A 13,394-nucleotide genomic window follows, 5' to 3' on the forward strand; every position below is an offset into this window, starting at 1 on the left:
GATGGTGATGGGGGAGGGGGAGGGTGATGGGGAGGGAGGGGTGAGTGCTCAGGGTGGTGGGGCGGTGGAGTGTTCCCCGACTCTGAGGGAGTCCTGTGGGAGGCCTCGTCACCAGAGCCCGGGCTCCCTGGAGGCGCTGCCCTCCAGCCAGTGTCCGGCCTCCATGTCCTGCGACAGTGAGCCGGGCCGAGTGCTGGTCCCCCAGAACAACCACACCCTTCGGACCCACTTCCAGACACTCTCCTCTCTGGGGGCAAGTGGCGAACTGTTTCCTGCCAAGGGACCCGGCAGTAGCACAGTGGGGCGGGCATTTGCCTCCACGTGGCTTTGATCTTGGGGCGTGGGGCTCCGAGCAGTGCTCAGGGCTGGGAGGGGAGGATGCCGGGGCTGCAGCCACGGTGCCCCGTGCTGGGTGCACACAGCCATGCCCCTTAACCCAGGACTCACATCTCTGTAAGACACCCCAGCAAACTCCTGTGTCCCTCCTGGGGACCAGCGGGGAGGCAGCCTCCGGGAGGAAGTGGGACCTCCACAGCCCACAAACCTGTAAGAAGTCCCAGCCCTGAAAGCTGTGACAGACACTGCCCAGAAGCCACAGAAGCTGGGTTGCACCCTCACGGGCCCTACAGGACCCAAGAATGTCATCCAGGCTTTGGGGATAGGGACCCCAAACAATCTGCAAGCTTACTTGCACAAATACTACCAGACAACTATAGCAACAGCAATGGATGCTGTTGCTGACTCCAAATGACACTTTATTATTTATTTATTTATTTATTTATTATGATTGGCTTGGGCTGGAGCGATAGCACAGCAGTAAGTCGTTTGCCTTGCACACAGCCAGCCCGACCGAGCAGGGTTCGATTCCTCCGCCCCTCTTGGAGAGCCCGGCAAGCTACCGAGAGTATCTCGCCCGCATGGCAGAGCCTGGCAAGCTACCCGTGATGTGTTCAATATGCCAAACACAGTAACAACAAAAATGGAGATGTTACTGGGCCCGCTCAAGCAAATCGATGAACAACGGGAGGACAGTGATTGACAGTGATTGATATGATTGGCTGGGCTGGAGTGATAGCATAGAGGTAGGGCATTTGCCCTGCATGAAGCCGGCCTGGCCGAGCTGGGTTTGATTCCTCTGCCCCTCTCGGAGAGCCCAGCAAGCTACGGAGAGTATCTTACCCGCACCACAAAGCCTGGCAAGTTACCCATGACGAATTCGATATGCCAAACACAGTAACAACAAGTCTCACGATGGAGACATTACGGGGCCCGCTTGAGCAAATTGATGAACAATGGGAGGACAGTGACCGTGATTATGATTGGCTATTTGGCCAGCGATACTCAGGAGTTACTCCTGGCTCTGCATTCAGGAATTACCCCTGGTCGTGCTCAGGGGACCATATGGGATGGCAGGGATGGATCCCAGGTTGGCCACTTGCAAGGCAAACTTCCTCCCTGCTCTACTGCCTCTCTGGCCCCCATAGGACACTTTGGCACCTCGCCATCGATACAGCAGAAAAGCCTCCAGAAAGCCAGAAACTCACAGCACAGAGCCCATATCACTGTGCTAAAGCAACCGCAGCCAGTCATCTCAAGAGGCCCCCACGGTTTCGTGGACTCTTATATTTGCATTGGACTTTCTTCATCAGAACACTCTAGAGTGTCCAGGAGGTATCTGCTAGCCATAGAGTTGGTTGTCTCCAGCACTGCTGGCCCTCAGGGAGCAGTCTCACACTTGCACTGTGCTGACTCCTGGCCCAATGGACATCTAGAGCCCGGGACACCTCCACTGCCCTCCCCGCGGCCCGCCCTGGGACTGCTTATCCATAAACTCTTTTATGGGCCCAAGAGATACAAAGACATTGGCCTTGCACGTGGCCAGCCTTGGTTCCATCCCCAGCATTGCTGCATCCTTGCGTAGCCCCGGGAGTGAGCCCTGAGCACAGAACCCGGAGAGGCCCCAAGGACTGCCAGCTAAATTAAACTGAACTATAAACTCACGGGGTTGGATCCCAGGCAACACAGTAAAATGAAAACCAAAGTTATTGCATTTTTTTTCTTTTTGGGTCACGCACGGTCATGCACAGGGGTTACTCCTGGCTTTGCACTCAGGAATCACTCTTGGAGGTGCTCGGGGGAACCATATGGGATGCTGGGAATTGAACCCCAGTTGGCCACGTGCAAGGCAAATGCCCTACCCGTTGTGCCATTGCTCCAACCTCTAGGGCTATTTTTATGGCGCTCTGTTTTCCAGAGAAAGGAAGAGGCAGGATGGGACCTCAGAGGGCTCTGGGTGCAATGCCCTTGGCCACCAGGTGAGACCACGGGATGGGGGGGTGGCAGGAGGCGCCCTGGGTGGGAGAGGAGCATTGTACAGAACCCGGAGCATGCGGGACCAAGGCAGGAGTGGGCCACGCAGCCAGTACGTTGACTGTGGGCTTCGTGGACACAGCTAAGAGGCAGTCCCCCTGAGCGGACAAGCAGGCTGGAGCCCGCTTCCCACCGTGAACACAAAAGCAGGTCGGAGAGATGGTGCGGGGATGGCCTGGCATGCAGCCAACCCCTGTTCCATCCCTGGGGTTGGGGTTGGTCCCCCAAACCCCCCGAGCATCACCAAGAGCAAAACCCTCAGCACCGAGTCGGAGTAGTCCTCAAGCTCTGCTGGGTGTGGCCCCAACCCTCCACACGGAGCCCTGGAGAGCAGGTGGAGGAGGCAGCTGGCTGTGTCTGATGTGAGGCTGAAGGTGCGGGGGCCAGAGAGATAGCGCAGTGGGTAGCGCTCATCCCCAGCAGCCCAGAGTGAAGAGCCAGTAGTGAGACCAGATCCCTGCCGAGTGCGACCCCCAATGACTGGGATCTGCAGAGATGCAGAGACCAGGGTGGGGCACAGAGAACCAATTCAATGCGGCAAAGGTGGGCGACCAAGATCAGGGGGTCTCAAAGCCGGGATCAGACTCCAACCCTCTCTTCATCCCCCCACGGGAGCCCCGAGTCCCAGTGAAGTTGACTTTTTTTTTTCTTTTTGGGTCACACCTGGTGATGCACAGGAGTTACTCCTGGCTCATGCACTCAGGAATTACCCCTGGCGGTGCTCAGGGGACCATATGGGATGCTGGGAATCGAACCTAGGTCGGCCGCGTGCAAGGCAAACGCCTTACCCGCTGTGCTATCTCTCCAGCCCCATGAAGTTGACATTTTGAAGACAGCACACCGGGTGGCACTTTCTGACATTTGGGGCCCCACTCCTCAGCCTTTTGAGTTGGACCAGCCCCCCTCTGCTCTGCTCCCCCCAAAATCTCTGGCAGGGGGCTGCCAGGAAGGAGTGGGCTGGGTGGGAATTGTGGAGTCGGAGGCAGAGAGTGGCCATGCTCGGCTCCAAGGCCAGGCTCTTCCCTCGGTCCAGACATCAGAAAGTCTCGGTAATTACAGGGGTCCCAGCAGGGAGACTTCCTGATCGCAGCACTCACCGGAGCCCCAGGCGGCTCATTAAGAGCTTGTGTAGACGGGGCCGGCTAAGGGGAACAGCCGGGAGCACGTGGGGCCGGCCATGAACCTCACCATGAAACCAGGCCCAGACGCAGGACGGGACGGACGGCATCGCCTCCTCCTCACCCGAGAAGCTCCATTATCTTCTGACTCACTCTGTCCTGCAAGAAAGCAGTCGGTGGGTTGATTCAGTTACTCATCTGTGAATTACTGGGCACACTGCATTAAACACAGAGCTCGCGGTTCATGGATAAGATGGGTCGGATTCAGAACAAAGGGCTGGGGGCGGGGGGGTTGCTTGATTTGGGGAGGCTGGCGGTCTACAGATAACAGATGACAGGACTTTGTCAGCATTTCCGGATGACAGTAGGTAGAAAGAGTGGGGGGGGCGGTTTAGAAATAATTTCAGACTCTGCATCTGGCTTAGCCCTGCCCCCCCTTTTTATTTATTTTTGCTTTTTGGCTCTGCACTCAGGAATGACTCCTGGTGGTGCTCACGGGATCATATGACCATATGGGATGCTGGGAATCGAACCCAGGTCGGCCGCATGCAAGGCAAATGCCCTACGCTCCAGTCCCTACCTCCCCCTCTGTAACTACGTTCAAATGGATGGAAAGTGAAGAACTGGAAAGTTTATATTTGGGATCACCTGAGCATTTCCTGGTTATTGAGGAAGCTGTGGAACCCGCCTGGACACACCGTCCAGTCACAGTCCAGGCCCCAGTGAGTGGACGAGATTTAAAGAACAGCTCTGACTACTAATAACTCACACTCAATTTTGTGCTATCTCCCCAAGACGATACACTAATTTTCTAAAATGTGGGAGTATGCATTTCTTGCAATGAAATTCCAATGGTTCATTCAAGTCTTGGCTTTCACAGAGAAATGAATCTGGGGGTAGAATTCTTCTGAAAATACCACGAAAGAACAGGAAGTACTGTGGTATCTTCCATGATATCAGGAAGACTTTTATTTATTTGTTTATTTTGGCTTTTTGGGTCACACCCAGTGATGCTCAGGGGTTACTCCTGGCTCTGCACTCAGGAATTTCTCCTGGCGGTGCTCAGGGGACCATATAGGATGCTGGGGATCGAACCCGGGACAGCTATGTGCAAGGCAAATGCCCTACCCACTGTACTATAGCTCTGGCCCCAGTATCATGAAGACTTGGTTTCCAGCCCTCTCTAGATTCCATGTTGATCTTAAAGTTATCTTTTATTTATAATTATATTATAGTAATCATTATTATCTTATTATTATGATCTTTTATTTTATTTTTGCAGTACTAGGGATCGAACCCAGGATCACACACATTTAAGGCATGTACTCTACCTCCGAGTCACATTCCTGGCTCCAGAACCATCATCATTTTGTGTTGGGTTCTTAGTGTGTACACTTGAGGGGCTACTCCCACCTCAGTGCTCAGAGGTCACTTCTAGCTGGAGATTGAATTCAGGGCTCCAACATGCAGAATACACGATCTTCGTGCTACCTCCCCAAGACAATATTCTGATTTTCTAAAATGTGGGAGGATTTGCATTTCCTGCAAAGAAATTCCAATGGTTCATTCAAGTCTTGACTTTTACAGAGAAATGAGTCGGGGGTAGAACAGTGGCGGTCCCCAGGACCGCCCCATATTTTCAGCCAGCACCAAACTTGTGCTTAAGAAATGGAAAGAGAGAAATTGCTGTCCTTCGGGAAAGCAGAGTGAGGAGACAGAAAGAGAACCAGAGAGTGTCTGCAGCAAAGGAACCCACTGATCAGGCTGTGGATAGCGTAATACGGCCTGTGGCCATGCGGCCTGCCTTGCAAGGCTCCATCTACCCTAAGGGTCATAGAGAGAAGCGGGTGTGATGGGTCTCAGACCCAACACCCAGTGATAAGTGCTCAATCAGACATTCCTTCCTAAATGTGCTCAATCAGACATTCATAAAGTGAATTCATAAAGACATTCATAAAGTGAATTCAATCATTCCTTCCTAAAGTGCTCAATCAGACATTCATTCCTAAAGTGTGGTCTATACATTAATAAAGCATCTCCTCTGTTTAAAAGTTTTTGGGTCACACTTGGCAATGCAGAGGTTACTCCTGACTCTGTACTCAGAAATTATTCCTGGCGATGCTTGGGGACCATGTGGGGTGCCGGGAATTGAGCCTGGGTCAGCCGTGTGCATCGTGCTACCCGCTGTACTATCTCTCCGGCCCTTCAGGTACTCTTACCAGATGAAAATCCTAAACTGTACAGAAAAAAACACAAGGCTGAGATGTTTGTGTTCCTCACGGGGTTGGTCTGGACGAAGAACAAAGCCACTGGGGGCTGGAGCGATAGCACAACGGGTGGGGCGTTTGCCTTGTGTGCGGCTGACCCGAGTTCAATTCCCAGCACCCCATATGGTCCCCTGAGCACCGCCAGGAGTGATTCCTGAGTGCAAAGCCAGGAATAACCCCTGTGCATTGCCAGGTGTGACCCCCCAAAAAATGAAAAAAAAAAGCCATTAAGAAGCTCCCTTTGCTCAGGAATGACACAAGTGAGAACAGAGGCTGATGTGGGAAGCAGGAGACGTCAGGTGAGGAGAGACAGGACAGGGGTTAAGGGACTGGTCTTGCACAGAGCTGACCCTACTTGGGTCCCGCAAGTACCACATGCGGCCCTGTGAGCACTCCCAGGAGAGCTGCTTTGCGTGGGAACAAAACCCAGGCAGTGAAATACTTTAGGGAGGGAAAGATCACCTGTGAGCACTCGCTAGTACTCCTTACTTTAGCCACAGTGGTTCAAGGCTAATATGATCAAGTAAAAACTTGAATAGTAGTTGTGGCCCATGTGAAATAGCTCAGAGGTCTGAAGTCTGTGCTTTGCATGAGGGAACCCCAGGGTCAAAGCCCAGTACTGCCTGATCCATCCCCACCCACAAACATACACACCATCCACAGCTTCACTGGGTGTGATCCCTGAAAACAAATGGGCAAAAAGCAAACAGTATCTATGCCCACAAGCTAATGAATTGCATCTGAAGCTTCTAGAACATGTTATCACACATCTTTCTTGGGAAACAAGAAACTTGGGCTTAACTCACTGTTTTCAAGATTAATGTTAGGATGGTGAGGAGATTTGAATATCCGTTTCTCAGAACAGAAGAAGTATAGAGGAACTTTTCTCCTGCTTTATTGTCTGGGGGGGTCAAACCCAGGTATCAGACATGCAAAGGTTTTACCACCAAGCCACATCCCTGGCCCAGAGGGACTATTAAACAGGCCCTATTATGCGCCCTGTATGGATGAAGGTGTGAGAACCATGCAACTAACGTGTCCCAAAGTGCTAACACTTTGGCTTCTAGCCTGGCCCAAGACGTGAGTGGTTTGTTGATTCGCAGAATTTTCTTTCTTCCTTCCTTCCTTCCTTCCTTCCTTCCTTCCTTCCTTTCTTTCTTTCTTTCTTTTAAAATTTTATTGCATCACCGTGAGATAGTTACAAGCTTTCATGTTTGGGTTACAATCACACAATGATCAAACACCCATCCCTCCACCAGTGCACATTCCCCACCACCAATATCCCCGGTATACCCCCCCTTTCCCACCCTCCCCCTGCCTCCATGGCAGACATGATTCCCCATAATCTCTCTCTACTTTTGGACATTATGGTTTGCAATACAGACACTGAGAGGTTATCATGTTTGATCCTTTATCCACTTTCTGCACACATCTCCCATCCCGACCGATTCCTCCAGCCATCTTTTTCTTAGTGATCCCTTCTCTATTCCAGTTGCCTTCTCCCCTTTGGTTTGCATAATTTTCTTACAGAGCCATAAGCTTATTTCCATTCTTTATCCAGAATATAAATGACCGGATGTGATATAATTGTGATGGATAATTACACTCTTCAGAAAAGCAAATGGTGGCACCAGTGAGAGAATACAGGGGGTAGGAGCTAGCCATGTATGCAGCCAACTCCAGTTCTAAACCCAGATATGGTTGCCCTAGTCCCATCAGGAATGGTCCCTAAGCAAAAAGTCAGGAGTAAGCCCTGAAGGTCACAGAGAATGGCCCAAACCTACCAGCACCACCAGAAAAAGCAAAGTATAGTAGAAGGATGAGCTCGTCCCAGACATCAGCAAAAAAAAACTTTGCTCTTTCGCCTGCAAGGATCTTGATGCAAGGAAGTTGCCTGGCTTCTTAGAGTTTTTCAAGTTCTATCCAGCTTAAGGTTTTTGTGCATTTTGATGGTCAACCTCAAGCAAAAGCAGTAAGTCATTCCAAAACCAGGCAGAGGTTCTATGGACACAAAACCAACAGAAAAGAGAGGTTCTGCATGCTGCTGTGGGGGGGACCCAGGGACCCCGGGGATATGCACTGGATCCGAGACTCTGTGGCCCCAGTAAACCTCCCCAGGGCCACGCTGAGCCCCTCACCTGCCAGGGGAGACACAAAGCACGAGTGACTCTGGGCATGGCTGGTTTGCAGCTATGCAGACACTCTCTATCCTGTTCCTTCATTTAATTCCACACCGTGGAGATCATATGTTCCCACCTTGTTCGTGTGTGTGTGTGTGTGTGTGTGTGTGTGTGTGTGTGTGTGTCTAATGGTCTAATACCATAGGTATTACACAAAAGGTAACCACACTGAGTGTGTTGCTGGCAGAATTTAACCTGAAGCCTTTGAAATCCCACTTAAAGGCTGTTCAACAGATCACTTCGAAGGAGCCAGAGGAAGTGCTCACAGTTTACAAAAAGTCCTAAAAACCTGCCCTGCCAGGCAGTCGCCCCAACAGCAAATAGATTAATAAGATCAAAAGCTTCTTTTAAAAAAATAAAGTGGAAAACTTGAAAAGGTAGATGAAATAGTTTTAAGTGGGCAAGGTGACACATTCAAATGTAGGGATGATGCAGCTGGCTGATAAAACTTTTCAAAGAAATGCATACGCGGGCCAGGGAGATAGTATAGTGGTTAGATCCCAATTCCAGTCCTGGCCTCCCTCACCTCCAACATTGCAGGGTGCAGCCTCAGAAGCCCCCAAAAACCACCAGGGGAGCCTGGATGGTCTTTGGCAGCACAGGGTCCTGGCAGCATCATTGAACCATAGGCCCAGTGGGCTGAGAATCTGAAGCAGGAAGCCTCAGGCCCTCGGAGCCCTGTTTGAAGGTCTCCGTAGGCCCCCACTGAAAAGCACAGGAATGAGGTGACCATTGGAGATGCTCAGAAGAATCAGGGCAGGAGAGACAGCACAGTGCGCACGGCTGACCCGAATTCAATCCCCGGCAACCTATGTGGTCCCCTGAGCCCTACCAGAAGTGATCCCTGAGCACAGAGCCAGGAATAAGCCCTGAGCACTGTCAGGTGTGGTCCCAAAACTAAAAAAATAAAACATCAAGAAAAGTCAAAAGAATGATCGTCTGTGGAGGAGGGGTTCTGTTGTTGGGGTGAACATTTGGTGAGGGAAGTTCATAATTCATCAAGCTGCACACTTGATCGTGTGGTTTGTTGCATCTATGGCTTGGTCAGGGCTTACTCCTGGCTCTGCGCTCAAAAATTATTCCTGATGGGGCACAGGAGACCATATGGGGTACCAGGGATCCAACCCAGGTCAGACACACGTAAGGCAATCTCCCTATCGACCATACTATCACTCCAACCCCATCTGTGGGTTTTTAAATGAAAGGAATGCCCCCCCCCAATCATTTATGTGAAATAGAAAACTAACAAGACAGAAATCAAGCGTATGTTATTTCTGGGATCATGATCACGGTCATCCTGTTGTTCGTCGATTGCCTCGAGCAGGCACCAGTAACGTCTCCTTTGTCCTAGCCCTGAGATTTTAAAGTGCCATATTCAAGGCTCTTTTAGGGTTAGGAGAATGAGACCCATCATTGTAACTGGTATTTGGCATATTGGGTACGCCACGGGGAGTTTGCCAGACTCTGCAAATGTGGTCGCGTGCTTCTGGGAGCTGGGTTTTGTAGTCTCTGGGTCTTGGCCATTGGTGGGATTACATGGCACCAGGGGGCCAGTTGGTGGGTGTGACCCCTGCCTACTGGAAGATGGAGGATCTGGGTGGAGGATGCTCAGCCCCGATCTGAGCAGGCTTGGAGATCTCAGCCCCAGGACCCACATGCCTTTGTTCCTCTGCCGGTACCTTCATGCATGTAGAGAGAGGTCTCAGCATGGTTGTGGCTGGTTCTAGAGTCTTTGGCTGCCAGAGCTCTGCTCTAGGCGGGGACGTAAACTCAACCCACCCCCCTCCAAGGGGCCCCAGCGAGGACAGCCAGGCACGGGGGGCAGGAGACTCTGCGCTGTTCTCTTCTGGGAGCTGGGTTTTATCGTCTCTGGGTCTTGGCCAATGATGGGATTACACAGCATCAGGGGGCCAGGTGGTGGGCGTGACCCCTGCCTACTGGAAGAAGGAGAATCTGGGTGGAGGGGGGGCGGGTTGAGTTTCCCTCCCTGCCCCGAGCAGAGCTCCAGCATCTGAAGACCTCCAGAACCAGCCACCACCATGCTGAGACCACTCTCCACACGCATGAAGGTACCGGCAGAGGAACCTGGCATGTGGGTCCTGGGGCTGAGATCTCCAAGCCTATTTCTGGGAATCATAGATAAAAAGAATAGAAATAATGACAATACCCAGGATGTGTCCCCATATGTCCCCTGTCTGCCAGAGGCCAGTGTTGGCTGGGCCAGTCTCCTGGGCCTCTGGATTGGCTCCACCTGAGAAAGCTTCCAAACAAGTTTTGGTGGCAGATAAGTCTAATCTGTCTGCCAACAGCTGAAGGTGCCAAATAGATTTCGAAAGAAACTCTTAAAAAAAAAAAATCTTTGGCAAGCCAGTTCTTTGGTTGTATTTTTGGCTGCTAAGCTGTTGGGTTTTGTGATGGTGATTATTGTTTGTTCTGGGACCATCCCCAAGCAATGCTCAGGGGTTCTCCTAGCTCTGTACTCATGAGTCACTCTTGGTAGGGCCCAGGGACCATAGGGGATGCCGGAGATCGAACCCTGGTTAGCCACATAAAAGGTAAGCGCCCTACCTGCTGTGTTATCTCTCTGCCCCACCTGGCTGTAACTTTTGATAAAGTTTAGAGCAGAAGATGAGATAAACCCCAGGTAAATGCAACCAACAAGGAACCTATCAGGGCCCAGCTCCTGCGGAGTCTGGGCTCCCAGCCAGCCCTGCCGAGATTCCCGCCGGCCATCCTGTCCCAGTGCCCCAGAGAGAAATGGAGGCATGGGGCAACAGGGCCGCCTGGTTCCGAGGCTTGGGCCACCCCCCCCCCACCCAATCTCACTTTGCCCCTTTCTGGGGGTGGGGGAGTGGAATGAAACATTTCACCCTTCTCTGTTTATTTGCATAGAGGGCTGCTGAACATAGGATGTAAGGAGCACGGCAAAGCCACAAGCACGCGGGCCCGAACCGTTTCCAATCACAACAAACCCATGGAGAGGGAGGAAGACGGTCAGCAAACCAGTTCCGCTCTGCATGCTTCCAGCTCTGTGCCAGGTTCTGGAGGGCGAGCTGGCGCTGGAAAGTCACAGTGCTGTGTGCCCTACCTGCATGGTACCCCAGGCCCCGTGCCAGACTCATGCCAAGAGAACCAAGAATCTGGAACTTTTCTGCAATGGGAATGTTCTGGCTGGCCCAAAGTCATTAAGTTTCCTTTCCTCTGTGAGCCCCGGGATTCCATCCAGAAAGATGCTCCCTGGGTCCCGTTCCCCTCATCTCTCGTGTCCTCCCAGATTCTAGGACCATGGGTAACCCCAGGGATCTCCTAGGAAACCCCACCCCAGCGGGCAGAGAGCCAGCCAAATCTAAATCTGGCCTGTGGCATGTCAAAACTACTCCCCTCCCCCACCCAACACATGGGCAGAATGCGAACGTTCATGAAAAAACTGGATCATGGAAAAATAATAGATGAATCCAAATTTTTCTTTTCTCTTTTTTGGTTTTTGGGTCCACTGGGGGGGCTCAGTGGTTACTCCCAAAGCTCTGAGCTTAGGAATCTCTCCTAGCAGTTCGCAGGGGACCATATGGGATGCTGGGGATTGAACCTGGGTCGGCCAAGTGCAAGACACACACCTTAACCACTGCATTAGCATGCCAACCCCATAGACAGGACTAAGTTGTTTTGTTTTGTTTATGATTTTTTTTATTTTATTGAACCACCATGAGATAGAGCATTACAAAGCTGTTCATGATGGGGTTTTATTCATAGAATGTTCCACCACCCATCCCTCCACCACCGTAATTTCCCAGCACTAATGTCCCCAGTTTCTCTCTCCCACTCCCTCAAAATACCCCCCACCCCAGACTGCCTCTATGGCAGGCACCTCTCTCTCTTTCTTTCTTTCTTTCTTTCTTTCTTTCTTTCTTTCTTTCTCTCTTTCATTTTAGGCATTATGGTTTGCAATGCGGATGCTAAAAGGTTATCGTGTATATCCCTTTACTTACTTTCAACATCCAGTTCTTATCCAGAGTGATCATTTCCAACTGATGTCATGGTGGACTTTCCTCCATCTTAACTAAGACCGGACTAAGTTTTATTCATCTGCACTTACTAATCCTTTCATATTTGGCTGGAAGACTTTTCATATTGTGCCAGGGCATCTCGACCTGGTGCATTGTACCCCAGGAATACTGAAAAGGAAACCAATGAAAACTGAGCAGGAGAGAGAATACCTGGGTAAGGAGAGATAGTACCTGGGTAAGGCTTCTGCCTTGCCCACAGCTGACCTGGGTCCTATCCCTGGCACCCTATACATTTCCAAGAGTGATCCCTGAGTGCAGAGTCAGGAGTAAGCCCTGAGTACTACTGGATATAGTCCCCAAATAAAAACAAACAGGACAAAAGAAAAATGAGTTTCCCCAATGCCCACCGAAGGGAGATAAACCCAGCACATCCCCAAGTCCTGAAAAGAAGAAAACTTAAAAAGAACAACAACCAGTGCTGGCGTGGATGCGGGCAGAAAGGGACTCTCACTCACTGCTGGCAGGAATGTCAGCTGGTCCAGCCCTTCTGGAAAACAATATGGACATTCCTGGCGATGCACAGTAGTTACTCCTGGCTCAGCACTCAGGAATTCAGGAATTACCCCTGGTAGTACTCAGGGGATCATATGGGATGCTGGAATCAAACCCAGGTTGGCTGTGTGCAAGGCAAATGCCCTCCCTGCTATGCTATTGCTCCAGCTTCTAAAACTATATATTTTTTAAAAACCGTCACTTCTTATAAAAAAATAAAAAGGTGAGAAGCAATTGGGTGTGGGGGGAGGCACTGGTGGACAGAGGTGGACACTGGGAAAGAGATCAGTGTTGAAACCCAATCATGAATAAATTTGTAATTTTATGGCAACTAAATATTTTTTTTTGCTTTTTGCTTTTTTTTTTTTTTTGCTTTTTTGGGGGTCACACCCAGCGATGCACAGGCGTTACTCCTGGCTCTGCACTCAGAAATTACCCCTGGCGGTGCTCAGGGGACCATATGGGATGCTGGGAATCGCACCCGGGTCGGCTGCATGCAAGGCAAACACCCTACTCACTGTGCTATTGCTTCAGCCCCCTTGTGGCACTAAATTCTTCACAAATCACAAATCATCCTGTTATTCGTCGATTGCCTCGAGCAGGCCCCAGTAACGGCTCCTTCATCCTAGCCCTGAGATTATATTCAAGGCTCTTTAGGAGAAGAGACCCATCTGTTACTGGTATTTGGCATATTTGGTACGCCACGGGGAGTTTGCCAGACTCTGCCAGCTAAATTCTTAAACGTTTTTTAAAAAACAAACAAAGGCTGTGTGAATGAGTCCTTACACCTCCTGTTCCGCCCACAGAGAGCAGTACCATGTCTGTCACCAGGCCCGGGGCTGTAGCCTGGGGCCCACACAGCCAGCTGAGAACAGCCCGCAGGTCCCCTCAGCGCTCCTGGGA

At 51.0% G+C, this 13,394-nt stretch overlaps 1 protein-coding gene across 1 annotated transcript in view; it reads right to left on the reverse strand.

Annotated features, from left to right (window-relative positions):
* Positions 1 to 3,566: 3,566 nt before the first annotated feature.
* SCAF8 (SR-related CTD associated factor 8) overlaps positions 3,567 to 13,394 on the reverse strand; it is a 183,206-nt gene continuing 173,378 nt past the window's right edge. The window contains exon 22 of the mRNA XM_056126377.1: positions 3,567 to 3,647. The gene's annotated coding sequence lies outside the window, so the exon portion shown is untranslated. The remainder of the gene's footprint in view (positions 3,648 to 13,394) is intronic.

The sequence above is a fragment of the Sorex fumeus genome, unplaced genomic scaffold, assembly GCF_029834395.1.
Source record: "Sorex fumeus unplaced genomic scaffold, SorFum_2.1 ptg000061l, whole genome shotgun sequence".
NCBI lineage: Eukaryota > Metazoa > Chordata > Mammalia > Eulipotyphla > Soricidae > Sorex > Sorex fumeus.